General features: G+C 40.2%; 1 protein-coding gene and 1 pseudogene across 1 annotated transcript in view; both read right to left on the reverse strand.

Moving 5' to 3' along the window:
- Nucleotides 1-7015, reverse strand: part of LOC146635421 (protein NLRC3-like) — a 31657-nt gene extending 24642 nt beyond the window's left edge. The window contains exon 1 of the mRNA XM_085350543.1: nt 6972-7015. The gene's annotated coding sequence lies outside the window, so the exon portion shown is untranslated. The remainder of the gene's footprint in view (nt 1-6971) is intronic.
- A 1385-nt stretch (nt 7016-8400) lies between these two features.
- On the reverse strand, nt 8401-14424 carry LOC146635422 (histone H1 pseudogene; annotated as a pseudogene).
- Nucleotides 14425-15509: the final 1085 nt, after the last annotated feature.

Here is a 15509-nt window from a genome sequence, read left to right on the forward strand (position 1 = left end):
CAGTAAAGTTACAGTGGGATACAAATAATATCAGGGTGATTCTACCACAATTTGCTCCCCCTGTCCAAAGACGTATTGCTCCTGAAATTTTGGAGGTTTTATCTCAGTACAGTTCTGTACAGTTACAGAAGGATACAAATAATGATCAGTCAAAATGTCATTGGTTTATTTAAATGATCCCATCCGATGTTTTACCAAGGTCCCAACGCAGGGTAAACAAATTCTGTCGGGGAGACATAATCTGGCACGCCACTGGCAAGCAGTAGCCGCATGGAGACCAGTAGTTTTCCCTCACTCTCGTGTCCTCGTGTGATGGATTGCTTTCATCTTCATCTAAACTAAGTACTGGTTGACTATTTTCATTCTCTCTCTCGGATTGCTGTGGTTCAAACTGGAAAGGTTGAACAGAAGCTGCTGCTAACTGTGAACTCGATGCGGTGCGACCGTGTGACGTCACTACCCAGAGTGCATTGAGAAGTAAAGTTCTACAAGTGAGTCCTCTTGTTCTCACAAGTCTGAGCTCCTCACTGAACTTCAGCGTCATACCAACAAGTCCAGTCAAGAGCAGTCAGTGAGTCCTTATTAGGACTGGGTTTAGTGTGTGCGACTGCAGCCTGAGACTGTTGACTCCTGATAATGTGACAACACTCATCAGGAAATATTGAAGATTAACAAAAAACTGATGGAGTGATTAGAGGAACAAATGACTTTCAGTCAGGAGTAAATAAGCAATTTTTCAGTAAAAACGTGAGAAATGATGTTTTATTATGTTAAGGGTCAATTTGACCCATTCCAGTTTTTGTGTTGACCAAAGTACTGGTCCTCCTTTCTTTTTCTTCATGAAAGTTTATGACCTTTTCTCATCTGGGGTCATGAACTGGTGTGTAAAATATGGACACTTTGATGTGTCCCGGAATGTCTCTGCAATGTTTGTATACAAAGATGATGTTGTGGGTCAATTTGACACACACACTTTTATGTAAGTGAAAAGTTGTTTAGATCAAAAATAAACATTTCTCTTTGAAGTACTTTGTTTTGACTGCCACTGAATATACATTCAGACGCAGGTGTGTATGCAAGAAATTCCTGCCCTTTCTCGCCTATTCCTGTCACTGTTCTCATGTCATTTCAACAGACTAAAAATGAGCTCCAGAAGGTTGAAGGCTGAAGAAGCTTTATCATTGCTCTTCAACTGGGATAGTGATGAAGAAGAAGATGTTTCAGAGACTGAGGATCTTTCAGAGGCCGAGGACAATGTTATTGATGGTCCAGACTGCCAGTTTTCAGACGAGGAGGATGATTCTGAGAGGGACTGTACCGCTATCTCCACATCAAATGAAAACCAAGGAATGCAGCAATCATCATCCACAGAGGAGACATGGACATCTAAAGATAGTAATATAAAATGGTCATTATCACCACACCGAAGTCAAGGTAGGCTGTCATCTTCTAATATCATCAAAATGACTCCTGGTCCTACAAGATTTGCCATCACACGAGTTGATGATATTCAATCAGCATTTCAACTCTTCACATCCCCTCCAATAGAAAGAATTATACTGGACATGACTAACTTGGAGGGGAGGCGTGTATTTCAAGAGAAATGGAAGCCACTGGATCAGACTGACTTGCCTGCTTATATTGGAATATCTGATATTAGCTGGAGTATACAGGTCCAAGGGAGAAGCAACTGCAAGTTTATGGAATGAAGAGAATGGAAGGCCAATCTTTCAAGCAACAAATGTCATTTCTCAAGATATCTCATGTGATCAGATTTGACAACCGCGAAACCAGAGCTGGTTGATGTGTAAGAGACAAACTTGCTGCAATCACAGATGATAAATAAATGGGATAAATGGGTGGAAATTCTACCTTTGTTGTACAACCCTGGTTCCCACGTTACTGTTGATGAGCGCCTTGTCCCATTCAGGGGTCGCTGTCCTTTCTGACAGTATATGCCCAACAAGCCAGCCAAGTATTGCATCAAAATATGGGTAGCCTTGTGATGCAAAATCTAGCTATGCATGGAATATGAAAGTGTACACTGGAAAGCTACCTGGAGGAGCATCTGAGAAGAATCAGGGGATGTGTGTGGTGCTGCAGATGAGTGAAGGGCTGCAAGGGGATAACATCACCTGTGACAATTTCTTTACATCCTACTGGCTTGGAGAGGAACTTCTGAAGAGAAAGCTGACTATGTTGGGAAAAATCAGAAGAAAAAAGCCAGAACTTCCCAGTGAAATTTTGAAGATGCAGGGAAGATCTCTGCATTACTCAATATTTCTTTTCACTGAGAAAGCAACAGTTGTTTCATACTGCCCAAAGATAAATAACAATGTTCTTGTCATGAGCACAATGCACACAGATGCATGTCTGAGCACAAGAGAAGACAAAAAACCACAAATGATCCTAGACTACAACTCCACCAAAGGAGGAGTAGACAATCTTGACAAAGTCACAGCAACATACAGCTGCCAGTGCAAGACAGGTCTTTGGCCCTTGGAAATTTTCCACATTTTGGATGTGTCTGCTTACAATGCCTATGTCCTGTGGAGTGAAATCCACCAATATTGGAATGCGGGTAAATTGTTCTGACGTCGGCTTTTCCTGGAAGAACTGGGAAAAAGTCTTGTCACTCCCAAGATCCAGATGCGAGTCAGACCAGCTCGATCCCCAGCAGCATCAGCTGTCATTGAAAAGGTTAAGTGTGCACCATCCAACCAATCTGTAGTGGATCCAGTGGATACGGGTGTAAAGAAATGGAAAAGATGCCAGGTCTGTCCCTCACGAGAAGACATTAAAACAAGCACTTTTTGTAAGAAATGCAAGAAGTACATCTGCAAAAAGCACACAGTTACATTCTGTCCATCATGTGGACAAAATTGAAAATGTTGCATTTGCTAAAGCATATAGTTAGGACTGGATCAGGTGACCCTGAATCCTCCCTTAGTTATGTTGCAATAGGCGTAGGCTGCCGGGGGATTCCCATGATGCATTGAGTTTTTCCTTTCCAGTCCCTTTTCTCACTCACTATGTGTTAATAGACATTGCATTGGATCATACCTGTTATTAATCTCTGTCTCTCTTCCACAGCATGTCTTTATCCCGTCTTCCTTATCTCACCCCAACCTGTCGCAGCAGATGGCTGTCCCTCCCTGAGCCTGGTTCTGCCAGAGGTTTCTTCCTGTTAAAAGGGAGTTTTTCCTTCCTACTGTCACCGAAGTGTTTGCTCATAGGGGGTCATTTGATTGTTGGGTTTTTCTCTGTATGTATTGTTGTAGGGTCTACCTTACAATATAAAGCACCTTGAGGCGACTCTTGCTGTGATTTGATGCTATATAAATAAAATTGAGTTGAATTTGATTATTTTACAGCCCATACTTAAGACCAAAATAAAGATGAGAATATTACACAAAATATTTTCATTTAAAAAACAAGTAAAATATTCTTTTAAATTCAATTCAATTTTATTTATATAGCGCCAAATCACAACAGCAGTTGCCTCAAGGTGCTTTATATGGTACAGCAGATCGTACAATAATGAGAGCTGCTCCATCCAAAGTGGGATGGATGCCGTCTCTCCTAACAAGACCAGGTTTCCTCCAGAAGGTTTGCCAATTATCTTTGAAGCCCACACTGTTTTTTGGATACCACTCAGACAGCCAGCAATTTAAGGAGAACATGCGGCTAAACATGTCACTCCTGGTCTGCTTGGGGTGGGGACCAGAGAAAACTACAGAGTCCGACATTGTTTTGGCAAAGTTACACACGGATTCAATATTGATTTTAGTGACCTATGATTGGTGTAACCGGGTGTCATTACTGCGACGTGAATTATGATTTTACTGAATCTACGTTTACCCTTAGCCAGCAGTTTTAAATTTCCCTCAATGTCGCCTGCTCTGGCCCCTGGAAGACAATTGACTATGGTTGCCGGTGTCTCTAGCTTCACATGTCTGAGAACAGAATCACCAATTACCAGAGTGTCACAGAGTGGTTGGGTGTATCGCAGAGTGGGGAAAAACGGTTAGACACATGAACAGGTTGGTGGTGTACCTGGGGCTTCTGTTTAGGACTATGCTTCCTCCTCATCATCAGCCAGCTGCCCTCTTTCCTCAGCTGCTTGGGCTACACTATCTTCGGCTGCACCAGCTACAGGGGCCTGGCTAGCTACGGATAAATCAAGGGTGCGAAGCCGAGTCTTTAATTCAGTAATCCTGGCCTCCAGAGCTGCAAATATGCTACATGTGTTACAGGTATCATTACTGCTAAAGGAGGCCAAGGAGTAGCTAAACATCTGACACAATGAGCAGGAAAGTGCAGGAGGGACAGGTGAAGAGAAATCTGCAACCTTCCCTGTGGTCAACAACAGACACACATTTTGCCCTTATCATGGACTAAACCAATCAGAGATAGTCAGGGGCGGGACCTCTCTGATTGGCCGTAGTCCAGTTGAAAGTGCAGGTGGAAGTGGGAGGTGAGTAGGTTGAATAAAGCGATATCAATTCATTAAATCCTGAATCAACTTTTAAATATAACTGTGTTTTGCCAGATTAAAGCTCACAAAACCATTTCAACAACAACCAAACAGCAAATGAGAGCAGGTACATGGATTCCACACAAAGACGTAAACACAGAACGGACCCGACGCATCAGATTCAACTTTGTCTTTCTCGACTTTCTCACCTGACGGCCCGTAGACGGACACGCTGTCGGAGCTTAGCGGTTCTGATGCGTCCGGTCTGCGCTGTGATTACGTCTTTTTGCGCTGATTCTGGGCTGCAGGTTTTGTCTCTCCAACCAAAATTCACTGAGCCAGCAGCAAAACAAGCAGCAAACTGCGCTTCACATTTGATCAATGTCGTCATGAATTTTGCTGTTTTGCTTCCACGACTATTAAAATCACACTTCATGCACAGCTAGCTCTCTCTCTATCTGTCTCTGTACTTCAAGAACAGCTTCCCGTCTCCAATCTCTGTTTTCTGTATTATTCATTCGCTTATTACCCACCAGTCTACCGTTGTTTACAGCGCTGTGGCTGCTGTCTTTTTCTTTTCTTTTTTTCACTTAAATGACTTCGGACAAGAAAGCCTATTTTTTCTGTTGTTCAATACTGAAGAAATTTAAACTTTATATGCAGAACATTGTAGAATATTTTTAAGGTTATCTGCTATAAAAAGCCAGACCAGGAAAATCTCCTTCATGTTTTTCTGTGTTTTATTCTCAGTTACTTTCACACAAAGGCATCTGCTGTGATGTTCACAATTCTGATGAAGTCAGTACTGATAAATGATCAGAATTATAATATTTCTGACTGTCTGAGGCTAAGTTGAATCGAATCGGGACTTTGAAAACCGGAATCGAATGGATTATAGAAATCAGTGATGATACCCAGCCCTTGTGAGCAGCCTAGGCACGACAGAAGTGGATGTAGCTGTAATAGGAAAAGAACTATTGCTAACTTTTCTGTTAAGTTAAGGCCTGATCCTTCTGAAATTCATAGCCAGAGGGCTGACACGGTGTCATCAATCTTTGAATGCTGAAAAAGCACAGTGTATCCAGAAAAACACATTATATTATATAAATTATTATAAAATTTGTGTGCGCCTAACTTTTGTGCCGGTACGCCTAACTCTTTAAAGTTGGGCATACCGGTACGCCCATGGTAAAAGGTTAGTCTAGAGCCCTGTACTATGAAAAAAGTTTTGAACTGTTTATGAAAACAGTTTTTAATTAAATTGCTAAGCAGATAAGCTACTCAAAAACACCACTGTGTTTGAGCAGGAACAGGACGTGATAGCAAACACCAAGTGACAGTGCCACCAAGAGTCAGGAGTTGCATTTAGTCAGTAATTAGGTTTCAGTTTCCAAACTGGTTAAGATGAAGTTCCTTTTTTTCCTTTAAATGTTGCGCCGACTCAATCAGTGAATTATGAAAGAAAAAGCCTTAAACATTTCTAAACTGTCATTTCAGTTAAACTATTGTGTGAATAATATATTTGATAGTTTTCACCCAGGTGTTAGAGCTCGCCATAACACAGAAAGTGTCCTCATCAAGGTCATCATGACTAACAGCTGATATGACTGCTCAGTTCTGTGTGTTTAGATTTTTTAAAAGTATTTAAGAATGCAGCCAGAATGCTCCTACACTGTCTACAGACCTTTTATTAGGATTCATGATCTTGTTTTCATCTCTTCGATTCATCAAACAAACAAAACTTTCTCTGTGGCCATACTGAATGCTTACTTCTCTGGCAGCCAATGCGTCTTTTATTTTTGATTTACATAATTCCTTCACAGTTAGATGACACACAGTTATATGTCCCTCTGCTATAAAAAGAATCCTGTGCTGCTTAAACAGGGGAGGCATGACCAAACAATGATCACAAATTTCCAACCATCCTCCCCTGACTCTCAGTTCTGCAGCACAATATACATATGAACAGCATTAACAGAGAACAATATATAAAATGTACAAATATACAAACTGGTGTAAAAAAAAAAAAAAAGAAGAAGAAAAAGTAAATATGTAATAAACAGTGTTATGGATATCAGATGACCAGGAAGTCCCTTGATTAAGTTCCTCTTCAGATACTAACATCTTAGCAATCACTGTTTCATGAGAGTACATATAGAAAACAACACAAAACAATAGAGCATGTGATCATCTCATTAATTAATAAAATATTAATAAAATATAAAAATAAAAATGCTCTTCATTAATAACGTCAGCTGTTTCTGGTTTACTGTCATGTTCAGCACATAAATATGTGATGCAATACTTCGATTGTGTAAGGAAAAGGGGAAATATTTCAATAAAGCAGACGTGCTTCAAGAGAGCAGAGAAGAAAATCAACTTTTAGTGCTTTAAGTTACAAAAGCAGGTCAAACCTTTCAAAACAACCTGTTTCTAACATTTCATGAAAACATGAATTCAAAAACAGCTCTGCTGATTCCAGAATTATACTCACACACTAACAGATGGAAGAAGGTTTAACTCTCGTTGGTCCAGCTGTGAGTCTGTTAGCGTGAACTACAGAAGGGAAGATTTATGCTGTTTGTGCTCGAACTACGTTGCACACAGCTGATGTTAACCATGAAAATATTACAGACTGAAAAACATTACCTTCACATGCAGCTTCACACGGAGACGATCATCTGACACCGATTTCAGGAAAGAGAAGTGAAACACTCCCAGACATGTTTTTGAGAAAGTTCAGAATCAGCTAATCGGGAACTGGTCGATTAGGAGAGTATTTTCTATTTTATCTTTAGAAATATCTATAAAATGTTAGAGGCATTTGATGTAGTTTGACTTGCTTTCGCTGCACTGTTGTTCTCAAATCTTAAATGAGTTCACTTTGTTGAATATCAGGAAAACTCAAGCAGTTTTTTAAGCCAGTGAAAATACACTGATGGTCACACTGACATTTAAATTGTTCGCTATGTAACATGGAGAAAATATTCCACTTTAAAAGTTGCATATAGATAAAACACAAGGCGCAGTGAGTTTCCCTTTCCAGACAAACCAAGTGTAAATGTTGTCACGGCGGGGTGCGCAAGTGTGTTCGTTTATATGACCCAGAAGCAGACGCAGAGGGCTTGCAGGTGTTAACAAAAGGTGAACCTTTATTTGGCTGTAAGCAATAGCAAAAATGAACCTAAGAAAACGAAGAAGACTGAAAACACTCAGACTGAGTAAAAGACTACGACACTTAGTGAAAACACCACGAAGAAACTGTGAACACAGAGTAAACTGTGAAACACAATGACTGTAACAATGATGATGATAGCCTGACACTAACTGAACGGAAACACACAGACTAAATACACATAAGGAGTGATCAAGGGAAGTGCAATCACATGGGAAAACACCTGACAACAATGAACATAATGACAGGATAGGGAAAATGAAACTAAATATGATGAACCAAAAAACACCGGACTCTTTCAAAATAAAACAGGAAACATGGAGATGTAGACATGACACAAACTTGACAATGAGAACACACAGACCTAAAACATGACAGATAAGACACACGTAACAACCAGGGGAACTTTGACACAGGCGTGATCACACAAGGTGAACCTGATAAACCATGAATTAAAACTGTAAACTAGGCATGACCAAATTTATCTAGATTGAAGAAAAAACTAGAATATAGATGAAATAACAGGATAACGTGAACTCAGAAATACTGGGTCCCATGACCCAGGACCATGACAAATGTCTGTGTTGGTGGTGAAACGAGAAGTGAGGCCATAATCAGTTTTTCTGTTCCTCTTTCTATCACGACCACAACAGGAAGAAGACTGACTTCTTCAGGTTCAGATTTCATACAGTATGCAGTAAATTGTGTGTCATATACTTGTGCAGTGTGTAGTTTACATTTGTGTGAATCATTTAACTCCTCTCCCCCTGAAAGTGAAGTGATTTTTGAGTCCCTGACGATAGAAAAGTTCTTCATATTTTCTGCCCTATAGCAAACACAAAGAAACATAGAGCACAGAGACTCAGACTGCAAATAAATAAAGGGTTTTACACCATGTTTACCATCCATAGAATGTCAGTGTTAAAGGATTCTGACCAGGTGTCGTAATGATGCAGGACTTCATGTTATCCAGATGAATTCAGGATTAATCTGGCTTTTCTACGCTGTGAAGTTTTGATCACTTCTTAACTGGGATATTGCCAAAGTAACTTTTCCTGCAGTTCCTTCCTACTCACTCAAATGTGAAATCCTATTTATCCATATTATATATTCTGTATTTATATATGTGTATATGTGTATATATGGTGTATTTATGCTTATATCCTTACCCTCATTCCCCTTATTGTATCTGTAACATGCAACTTCTGTCGGTGCTGTGCTACTGGAAACTGAATTTCCCAGAGGAACCCACTCAAGGGATTAATAAACTTTCATCTAATCTAATCTAATCTAATCTAATCTAATCTAATCTAGATCAATCAGTTCTCCTAAAAAAGTCAGATATCAGCAACATCTATAATTGACTGAGACAGGACTCTCTTCCAAACACTCTAAACCCAGGCACAATGTTCATTTCAAATTCCTTTAATTTTAAATATGTTTATATTGTCTATCCTGTAAAATAGTCAGATGTTTATTCATATTAATGTACAGAATTCACCTGCTTGCTGCTACTACTGCACATTCACCCAATGTACATACTATATATATATATATAATGTTCTTCCTCTACAGCCCCCCCCCCATTTTTGCACATGTCGAGGAGTGTGTCAGGTTACATTTCACTGTGTGTTATACTTGTATAACTATGCATGTGACAAATAAAGTACCTTGAACCTTGAACCTTGAACAACAATGAGATGACTACGATCCAGATGGCTGTGCTTAATATCAGATCGCTGGCGAACAAGTCCTTCGTCCTGGTGTATCATCCACCGAAATTCAATAAGGATCTGTGAGTTCGCTGACTGTCTAGGAAACCTCTTTGTAAGTTGTGACTGTATTCTCATCACTGGTGATTTTAATATCCATGTTTGTTGTGAGTTGGACCCGCTGGTCAAGGACTTTCTTGCCTTTATAGACTCTTTTAACCTTACTCAGTGGGTCAGCAAACCAACTCATATTTAGGGCCACACACTTGACTTGGTACTGTCCTACGGCCTGGACATTTGCATCACGGACATTTACAACCCTGGGATTTCTGACCATTTCCCAGTTTCGTTCAATGTCAAAACGTGTAATATGGAGCTGAAATGTGCGGGTCCTGTGTAGGGCTGCCACAAACGATTATTTTGATAATCGACTAGTCACCGATTATTTTTGTGATTAGTCGACTAATCAGATCATGCATCCATTGAATGTAAAACGTACAGGTTATTGCACCAGCAGCATCTGCTCTTATATAACTATCATTAGCTTACAGCTTGAAGTGTTTAAGGTATGTGCTAACTAAAAATAAGGACAAGATGATAGTTTATTAAAGTTTAATGAAATCTGCAGATTGTTTCGGTGGAGTTTAATAAACTCAGTCTCATCTGCTCCTTGCTATCTAAAATATAACAGGACACCGGAGTATATTCTCGAGTATCTCACACTTCTGATAATCAGTTGTCTGCTTGACGTTTATTCAGCTGTGTAAAAACTATAAATTTATTTCTCAGCCAAACAGATTTACTCAGGAACAAATAAAATACTAAAAAAAAGCAAAATAATAACATTTTTATCTACGTGACTTATATTACATGTTTAACCTGAGTAGCGAAAAAAAGTGGTGGCTTTGAAAACGATTTGCCGGGAGACTGGTGTTCTCACCGGCTCTAATGAGCCTTGAACCCGGCTAACTATCGAGCTGGTGGGTAACAGACATCTCCGAAAACTTCGGAGCGCTTTTGAGAATATGTGGTGTCTTGATAAACTGAGCAGATATTTGAGGTTTACACAGCTACATTCTCGCCTGAAAATATGTTAAACGTTTATTTTGTGACCCAAAAAGAATAATAAGAGTATAATATTAAAACTAACTAGCTGCCGCCATTGTTGACAACTGAGCTGGGCCATGCTATGAATTCTGGGACACAGCTTCTTCTTTTTCAGGGTTTAACGGCAGCTGGCATCCTTGTACATGCAGTGCTGCCATCTTCTGTTTCAGTCCGTTATTACACTCTTAAACACTACTACTTATTCCTGTGTCTTGGGATCTTACAAAGCTTCAAACGACGTGTCGACTATTAAATTAGTCGTCGACGATTTTAATAGTCGACATAATCGTGACTAGTCGACTAATCGTGGCAGCCCTAGTCCTGTGCAAAATGTGCGTATGATCAATTCGGAGACTATTGCCCAGTTCTCTATGGCCCTGACCAACTCTGCCTTCTACGATGCTAACTGTAATACAGCTACACCGGTTAACGAACTCGTTAACTCTTTTATCGCCACTTGTACTTTTATCTTAGACACTGTGGCCCCCTTAAAGACTAAACGCCTTGAACCGTCCCGTCAACCATGGCTGAATGACTGCACCCGTACTCTCAGACGTGAATGTCGCCAAGCTGAGAGGAGATGGAAGAAAGACAAACTTCAGATCTCCTTGGACATTCTTCATAATTGCCTGAAGAAATACCAGAAGGCTGTTAAAACCGCAAAAGCCTCTTTTCTATCGGAGATCATTGCGACTAATAGTCATAAGCCACAGGTTCTATTTAGGATTTTTAACTCGTTGATAAGTCCACTCTCCATCATTCAGACTGAGACCTCTCAAGCCCTATGTGAAAAATTCCTTAACTATTTTTTAGAGGTTAGAGGCTAAGAGGTTTTTAAAGAATGATTGTGGATATATTGTACCGTTGGCACTGTACATTATTCACGCCTGGCTCAAATCTGCCGTTTTTGTTCAGAACTGTCCAACATCTTAAATTAAGTCTGTAGATATGAGCCCATCATATCTTACATCATGGACACACATTTGCATTAAACACACACAATGTATTTTATTTTCTAATTTCAATAGACAGTAGCTTGCACATGGAAAACTCAATGCTCTGTGAAATGCAACATTACTTCTGTTTTGCATCTGAATTATCTCTACATGTTTGTAGACAGGAAACTCTATTGTGTTCAAAATGTGGATTACACAACGTTTTACCTGCTTCCACCTTCCACTATGCTTTAGTCTCCAGATATGTATTATCCCTCTTACTTTATATACAGATACCAAAAAGTTGTCTACATTGTATTGATTTGTCTTTTATAGTGCAAAATCTCTGTCCCACATATTACACGCCCAAAAAATCAAATTCTGTTTAAAAAAAAGAACATAACACCGCATCTCTTATTTGTTTGTCTCATGTCACTTGTCCGCTTCTGCTGAATCTTGTACATGCAGTCTCAAAAAACAAACATTAGCAACACACATTGATTATCCTGGTGGGCAGGCGTCGGCCAACCACATTCCAGAGGTGCCATAAAAACACCATAAAATCAACCATCCATTGCTGTGGAAAATATGTTATTCATATCATCAAAGTAACCGTCACATTTTCCCAAAAACACAATGTAACAGCATCACCACTCATAACCGGTAAACACAGTTTTCCTCACACATAAACCCAGAAATCCTGTAGTAGGAAAAAACATCAACCAGTTGTCCTGGTATAAATCGCATCATCAATTCAAATGAAGAACTGGCATGCTGTAAGAAAAGAAAATGCAAATATTAGCGCTTGCGCAGGCGTATGCATACTTTGTCACAGCTCCCTCTGTGAGCAACACAAGCCTATGAATAACACACCTGATAAATGCACAGACACAGAAAATGGCATTTAAAAGGTTAAATCATCATGCAACCTCGAGTGTTGCTGTCATCTTTCTGCTCCTGTAAAAGGAAACACATGGGTTCATCTGCACCTTTGTCAGGTGGGGGTTAACTTCACACAATCATGTTCAGTCAGTCAGTTATTTTAAAATTCTTACTCATTCAGTCAGTGGTTCCTTCTTTTGCTAATTGTGGAAATTATCATCGCATTCGTTTCCACGCTCAGCAAAACGACGTTATTTCAAAAAGAAAAATAATTTAGACTGGATTTCCTCGTTGAATCCTTTTTGGGGGGGACTCTCATTTCCTAATTGTCCCAAATAAGTGGCTTTCTCCTGAACCCATTTTAAATGTGGAGAAACTCACTTGCAACAATTTTCTTGACGATGTGTAACGCTTTTAATTCCCGACTTGCAGATCTGCTCAAAGAAAAGAAATTCACAAGCAAAATCAGTGCTTGTTCAAAAATGAAAAATAAAAAATAACAGAGATTATCAAACCAAACTCTCAGTGCACTGTGAAAGTATCAAAATAAAAAGGCCTTGTTAAGTCATGACACAAACTCCTCATCATCTTCACAACAGGAGAAGAATCATTAGCTAGATTCACTCCAAACCAACCATCAGCTGCACAACACACAACATAAGCCTAATATGTCTTATTAGCTATGAGTTTAATCACCCGGTCTGTGCTCTTCACTCATTTAGGCCACACACCCATTTTATTCAGTTTTCCTTTTCCCTTCATCATAAAACATGTGACATGCTGTCATGCACTTCACAAAAGAAGTTTGTTCTGACGTATTCAGAGTTGTGTATCTAAATACAGGATTCACTCGCACATCAAAACAGGAAACTCAGTGTTTTAGAGTCTCCACTCAACACACAACAAACTCCAACACATCTCATTCACTCATACTAGAATTCAGTCACCTTTCATTAATCTAAAACTGATCAACTAATTTGCATATCAGCTATTATCCCGCTAAGTTGACAGGACGACAGAAATGCATGTTCAAAATAGTATCACAAAAGACAATTTCCCTCATACAGTAAATTACTTGTGCTGCATCAATCAAGCAGGAAGCTATATTAACAACTAAATTTATTGTCTGATCACTGGTTGGTCAAACCAGGATCTTTTTTCCCACAAAAGTTAAACTGTTGTCCTGTAACCTAGAGAGTCAATTTTTTTTATTGGATAAATTCAGTATTTGATAACAAGTGTCTGCTAAATTGACACTATTTTAACACTGATGAAAGATAACAAGCATGTCTGTGGAGCTGCATCTCCAACAGAGCATGTTCTGTGCTATGAGTTCCACTGGTCTTTGCATCACACGAGGTGACTTGGACAAGATGATAAACAGACTCACGCTTAAAATGTCTAATCTTCATGAGTTATTTTGTGTTTGTATTAGTAGGGTTAAGGCATGTTCTGTGTGATTTTGTATATGTTTGTATATGTTTCAGACTCCTTCACAATTTTCCAACTTAAGCAGTCAGTTTTCTTTTTCCCCAGGTTTGCTAACCCAAATTTTGATTTCCCACATTTAATAACAAAATTTGTGTTCTCACCACTCTCACTATTGTCCTCTGCCACTTCAATAGTCCAATAGCAGGCAGTTTCTCCTTCAGCTTTGTCCTGTCCCTCCTCTGATGCGGTTGACTTTGTGCTAGTGTCTGAAGTGCTGCCGCTGCCTTCTTGGGCGACTTCTTAGCAGCTGCTGCCGGTTTCTTGGCTTTGGCCGCGGCGGGCTTCTTGGCTTTGCTCTCAGTAGCCTTGTTCATCTTGAAGGATCCGGAGGCCCCGGTGCCCTTGGTCTGCACCAGAGTGCCCTTCGCCACCAGGCTCTTGATGGCGGTCTTGACACGGGCCTTGTTCTTGTCCACATCGTAGCCTCCGGCAGCCAGAGCCTTCTTGAGAGCGGCCACGGACAGGCCGTTGCGCTCCTTGGAAGCGGCCACGGCTTTCACAATCAGCTCGCCCACGCTGAGGCCGACCTTCTTGGGCTTGGAAGTCATCGTCTTCTTCTTCTTGGCCTGAACCTCTGCACAGGGCGCAGGGCGTGTTTATGATGGAGCCTTTCCCACCACAGCGCTGGCACGTTGAATGCATCATGAAGGGTCCATTTCTTTCATGTCGCTAGCCAGCATGCTAGCTTGCTGGCTAAAGTGGCTTGCCCGAGTCACTCAGTCCTTTCTGAGCATTTCAACATGCTGCCACCGCCATCTTGCTCGCCCCTCCGTGGAATTCATCCAATCAGACAGGAAGATGGGTTTGCTTTCTTCTGCTGCTGCTGTTTGTCCACATTGCTGCTGCTTTGCTGGGACTTTTTGTGCTCAGGACTTGCTGCTGTCTCTTTATCATGTTATTGCTTTGGAGCTGCATTCCTTATCTTCAGGGAGGAGTGAGCTCGCTTGTGAGGTTGAGAAACACATGGCACTGTAAATAAGTCAGCCAGAAACTTGGCCTGCATGTTTCCAATGATGTTAAACTATAACTTTCTTCCGACCGCTGCATGTGGAAAATTGATTCAGGTCTGCTTTTCACCTGAAAGTGACAAACTAAGACATTTCATTATTATCATCGCTGCTTAATCAACACACATCTCTCTCTCTCTCTGTGTTTGTGTGAACAATCCTTTCTTAAAAGCATAAAATGACATTGTAGTTGTTTTTCGGCTGATCAACACGAAACCTTTTTCCCATGATTATTTTTCTTCGTCTACAATGTAATTTTTGTCTCTTTTTCACTCTTTTTTTTTTTTTTTCGTTACAATAGCTGGTGACCTGCAGAATCACCGCTCTCACTCACAATCAAAGGCAATTACTTTTGCACAGTGCACAAAAACACTGTGATGTCAGACACATTCACACTCACTTTGTCATCTGCATAAATAAATCATATGGCTGGAGATATGTGCCATGGTGATCCATAGGCATGATCACACATTTATTTAATTATTTTCAACCCAACAAAACAAATAAACAAAAACATAATGCTGATGTTATGAACACTCTACACACAAGTCAAGATGCAGGAAAACTGCTCACGGAAACGCTGCACACTCCCTGTTTCCCTCTCTTTGAGTAGTTCCCAGACAGCTCTTGATCTGATAATGTGTAGCTTGCTCATCAGCTCAGAAAAAAAACTGCAACGCAACATCACACAGTAGTTGCATGCTCTGCCCACAGCGGCAAAGT

Source organism: Diplotaxodon limnothrissa, linkage group LG3 (assembly GCF_057381915.1).
Source record: "Diplotaxodon limnothrissa isolate DT_005_m linkage group LG3, D_limnothrissa_male_GT1.1, whole genome shotgun sequence".
NCBI lineage: Eukaryota > Metazoa > Chordata > Actinopteri > Cichliformes > Cichlidae > Diplotaxodon > Diplotaxodon limnothrissa.